Below are 5,787 nucleotides of genomic sequence, written 5' to 3'. Positions count from 1 at the left end.
GTCGTGGTTCATTGCTGTTTAACATGGTAGAGAGACGTATCATTTTTATGTTCGACTTATTACCAAAAAGAAAACAAAGAACGAAACTGATAAGAGTGAGTTAACCTAAAAAATACAATAAGTATGGATGTCCAAAATGCTTAGTAAATCATCTATAGAATTCATTATTCTGCAATGTTATAATTCCACGATTATTAGCGCTAACTTTGGACTTATTTATTTAATTAAATTAGACCTTCCTACCTTTTAATCTTAGATTTTAGGGAAAAGTATCTGTCCGCATTACATCTTTTTTTTATCTGTATTTAATCTGTACTTAATTTAATATTTTTTCACACATCAAAGATGTTCTAATTTAAAACCTATATTAAATATAGCCATGTAATTAATGACCGAGACGTTAATATTAATTACGTTATATTTAAGTTATGTTTCTTATATGTAGAAACTAACTTTTTACTAATCAAATATTTCTAATGCGTATACGGAAATTGCGATAAAAATGAATCGATAAATCAATTGGCGAATCGTTTCCTATCCGATGTGCGAAATTTCCGCGAGTTGTATAACGTCTTTGGGTATTTATTATCTCAATATCTGTATGTATATCATGTTGTGATTGGGACGGTGTTATGCAACATTGCGTAAAGAATAGTAAACAAATTGTTTTTATTTAAAAGTATAAACAACTTGTTTATTTGTTATATGGGAGAGTAATTAAATATTACGTGACATCTTAAATATTATTTATAATATAACATGAAATATTTTCATAAATTTTCGTATGAATTTTATGAGTTTTACCATCTCTGATAGGATGCTTTGTATGATGTATGTGTTTATGGTCAAGGAGATTGTACGTATGTCAATTTTATTTTGTTACATCCTGTAGCTTAAAGTGCTGAAACGACGTCAAACGTTATGTTCCTTCTTATTCATATAAAACAAATTATTTTATTAGTAATATATCAGTCAAATTGTAATTCGAAACTGCAACAGTCAGACTGTAACGGTCCAGTAATAAGTTGTAATTATATTTACAAATATGTTTATACCACGGTTGACTTCGTCGGCTCCTCAGTGATCGGTTACAAACATGATGAAACTCATACAAGACATGTTATAATCGTATGCTATTTGCACTCAACAAAATGATTAAATTAACATGAAAAAAAATAGTTCAAAATGACAAATAGCTACTTTGTTATAAATGTGAAAAGTGACTGAGGAAAAACTGAGGTTTTACGGGACGTCAAATTGAACACTAGGTGAAATTTCTCTATAGTCCTAAAGGACAGTGCTGAAGCGTTTCGTACTAACCTATAGTAACGTAATATATCTTGAGTCTGCTTAGATGTTTAATAAACACGTAATTAAATTATTCAAGTCAACTTTTGTTTTAGGCTGTCCCTGACACGCCGACGGCACTTATAAGTTATTTTTTTAATATGCGTATTTATATTAAATACGCATAATTTTGTTGTCGTTATACAATTATTTCTATAACCCGTACCATATTTAAACACACTTCTCTTTGTCACAGTGTAAGTAATAACAGTAGACGAAACATTATTATGACGAAAGTAGGCACATACTTTGTTAAGATTTAATTTTTCAAGAAAAATGTTAGACTATCTATAAGAACGCTCACATGCTGAATTGACCAAAACATTAATCTTAATTGGTCGACGTCAGTAACAGTTCTATCAAAATTAGTTAACTGCTACAATAAATTGTATTATTAACAAAATGGTATTTTGATAAAAAAAATTAGAAACAAAATTAGAAGACAACGAAACTTGTAAATAGTATTTTGAATAACTCCGTTGATTATTTCCACTGGTCCTATTATTAAAAGCTAAGTTGTTCTACTGACTTTATTACACTGGGGTACATTTCCGCGGAAGTTGTCTTTTGCCGTATCGCTACATTATTTTGCGTGTTTAAAGGCCCCAGTGCTACGGGTTAATTAGAAGTATATAATGGAATTAAGTAACCAGAGTAGAAATCGTATATAATTAGGTAAATTAGTTGTTTAGAGGTTGCAAGGTAAAGTCACTTAAAATTCATAACTATTATAAAATTCTTTAACAAACAACCTCAATAGTATAGCGGTTAAAGTATCTGGCTGATAAATCGAGGGTCCTAGTTGTAGTGCATATTAAAAAAAAATACAGTTTTTGATATTTATTTACATATTTAAACATAATGGACCTCTCAATATATAAACCTTGTCAAAAAATAACGGCCTTTCAACTAATAAACCTAAACTTACTTTTAAATTAAGCAGTACAGTCAGTTGCATAAATATGTAAACATTTATAACTCTTCAGAAACTTACATGTGTCTTATGTTTTAAAAATATATATAGTAATCTGTCCGTATTCTTCCAACCATAAATACATATACGTATTTTTATAACCGAAACCCTTTATAAATTTCTAAAGTTTTGTAAATTTTTACATATTTATGTAGCTGACTGTACAATTTACTCGGGAACAGGATTACTTTTTATTACGCATTGAATATTATCTTGCATCTATTTTTGTGTTCTAGGTATTAATATTAATTTCAATCATTTCAAACTTGATTGAATGTAGCATTTTAAACTTTACCACACTAAAAATAAGAATCAAATTCCTTCATCAAGCTATAAAGAGATTGTTTTATAAGTGTAGTTAAGACAATTATCATTTATTTAACTTACACCTAAAGGCTTTAATACTATAATTATATATTTAGTCTGCAAGGATAATAAGTCGAGACCTTGTTATATTAAAAGCTTTTGTTTAGATATATTAACGATAAAGACAATAAACACGTTAAGTTACAAAAAGCTCTCAAGTTAAATTATCTGGAAATTCTCAATTAGAAAAGGTGCATTTTATAAAATTGATGTTTTTTTTTTTAATTTGGAAACTTTTCCAGAAATTGACGAAATTTGTTATAATTACAAGCACTTCTTTTTTATTATTCAAAGAGAACGAGAGGAACTATGTATTATAGTTTATAGTTTATAAATTCACTGCAATAATAAACGCTTATAATCCATGAAATTAATACTTCCTGATTCGGATATTCAAGTTGAATCTAAATTTCTACTTTTGTTAAGAACTGTATTGTAATTTTTTCATCTTTTAATTTGACCATACAAAAATATTGTAAAAGAAACCATAAAATCCTATAAACATTCAAACAAGTTAATACAATCCGTAGTATAATTACGTGCGACCAATTATATGTTAATTGTTTCGAATGGATTAGAATCGCAAGTCAAAGCTACGACACGAGGTAACATTGGTTAAACAATTAAAGTCTCCTTGAACACATATTATATATATGTATATTTCAATGGTATACGACTTGTATGTCAAATTAATATTACCAATTTGTTAGGGCTATTGGAAATCTGCATAATGTTTGTAGAAGTATTGGTAATGATCGGAAACCTTTTTTCAGATGACGATTAACTAATCAATCACTTAAGTACTGCTTAGTGTAGTCATTTGGTAATTTAAACAGTCTCTTGGTATGTCAATTTAGTACGCGTAATCTGAGCTAAGCTACTTTGTGTTGTACAAATGTTGTAAGCACAATAAATTATAGATTTTTTTTATATCATAAGGTGGCAAACGAGCGAGCGGCTATCTGAAATCGCTGAAATAGCGAAGTGACCGTTGCACATAGACATACGCAATTGCAAATGCGTTGCCTGCCTACCTTTAATCGACGGAGGAAAGGATGCACAGAAAGAAAATATTTCCATGCATCCCCTCATCCGAAAAATCCACCTTTACTTCCAATCCTTTCCTTATGAGAAAAAGGTGGGAAGGGATAGAGGACTAAATTAGGCCTCCGGGACCCAAATAGACTTATTACCAGGACACTAGTCGCGAATTACTTGATAAATTTGATATTTAGAATGTTGAATCATGTTAACATTTTGTGTAACAATTTAAAAAAAAATATATAGTACTAGTTGTCGCCCGCGACTTCGTTCAACATTTATAATATTATTAAAATAGGCTTGGAGGTTGTTTATCGTAATAGGAAGTTGCGTTATTTCATGGTGGCATGATATTTAATAACAATTAACAAGTTGCGATCAAAATTAACCTTCAAAATTAGTTATACTCATTTATTTAAATCCTATACGATATATTAACAAGGTCATTTGTATGTATTATAATGCGATGTTAATTAATTTAATTAAGTTTATTTCATTAAAATATTTACAAACATATTATAATTATATTTATGTAAATAATAAACACTTCCGATTCCACCTGTAAAGAATCAAAATCTTACGAAAGTAGACTTCAATAGGTAACGCCAGAACTTTAGATTGTAATGGGTAGAAATTTAAATTCTCTAGCCATAATTTTTGCGTACATTTTTTAAAGATGCAACTGTCAGTCTTTTATGTATGTATATTACGTATGTTATATTTAAAGTTAAACGCAGATATCCATATTTAACTCGATTAAATAATTAGGCGTGAAAGTTTATTTTTAACGAACAGTTTAATTCCTTCGTAAATATTAACGACACACGTGGCCGTGAGGTGTCGCTAGGTGAGCTGGAATACAAATAATGACTTCATGATTTATTGCTTATAAAACTTTTCAATGAACTTGTAATTATTTGAAAAAAAAAAACTTTTGACTGTAGTAAAGTGATTGATCTAGTTCACCTTCATATATAGACATAAAGTACTACTAGATCTAATGTCTAGGAGATTCGGACTATAACATATTTAAATATATCTAGATAAACCGCTTAAGTATTATACTAATGTATAATATGTAACATATAAATGCTTGATATTTGATTTGGCACATAGACAACAAGAGTATTCTTCTGAGCGACGTGCCAACTGAAATGCCTGGTTTTGGTAAACATGGTCGAAACTTTTGCAACATCTTAATACGCGTGTGTTATTTTTAAGGGAAATATCGCTAATTCCGGTGCTGGCTGCCGGCCGTGGGGATGACTGCGGGGGTTGGCTGCGGGGTGCGGGAGCGGGGAGGGGAGGTCCGATCCATCACCGACGCTGTCACATGCCATTAGCCAGGCCTACGGAGTACGGCGCACAGAAAGTACGGTCTGGACGTTTGTAATTGTAGATTTTGCTTCAAAAATATATAAAAGAATCCTACTATACCTATCTCTATAATGTTTATAAACAATTAATTAATATCATAGACATTCGTAGATATTCAAGTAAAGTATAATAAACTAAGATTCGTTTGCTTTTATAGTTATTTTGTATAACCAACTGCCACATTGTTGTGATTATGAACTAAGTAGACACTTGAAAGTTACAATGGATAATTGAAATAACAATTATTGTTATATTTAATAATATCGCCACAATGGTAAAGTCGGTCGATATTGTGGGTACTAAAAATTGTATGTATATTTAAGTTATTCCTAACATTTTTATTATTTTTAAAATATATGAATCGCTACTGCCCGTACTTTCGCTGAGCTATGTCTACCAGATATTTCTCACAAATAATCGCGTAAACGGTAAATATCTACATCAAAACCGATGCTAGCTAACTTCAGTATTATGTAATATACATACATACGTCCGCTCATTCGTATATGTACCTACAATATGCCTAGCATTGGATATGATACAAACAAAAAAATATATTATACTTTATCAGTAATTATTATGGACTATCTTTGTAATTGTATACATAAATAACACGGTTGTATTAGACTTGTCTTACACTCTGTTTCCACTGCGTAAACAGCTATTCAAAATCATATTGTACA

Source organism: Papilio xuthus, unplaced genomic scaffold (genome assembly GCF_000836235.2).
Source record: "Papilio xuthus unplaced genomic scaffold, Pxut_1.1 DF827870.1, whole genome shotgun sequence".
NCBI lineage: Eukaryota > Metazoa > Arthropoda > Insecta > Lepidoptera > Papilionidae > Papilio > Papilio xuthus.
The sequence above is the reverse complement of the archived record's forward strand: the minus strand, read 5'-3'. Positions refer to the sequence as shown.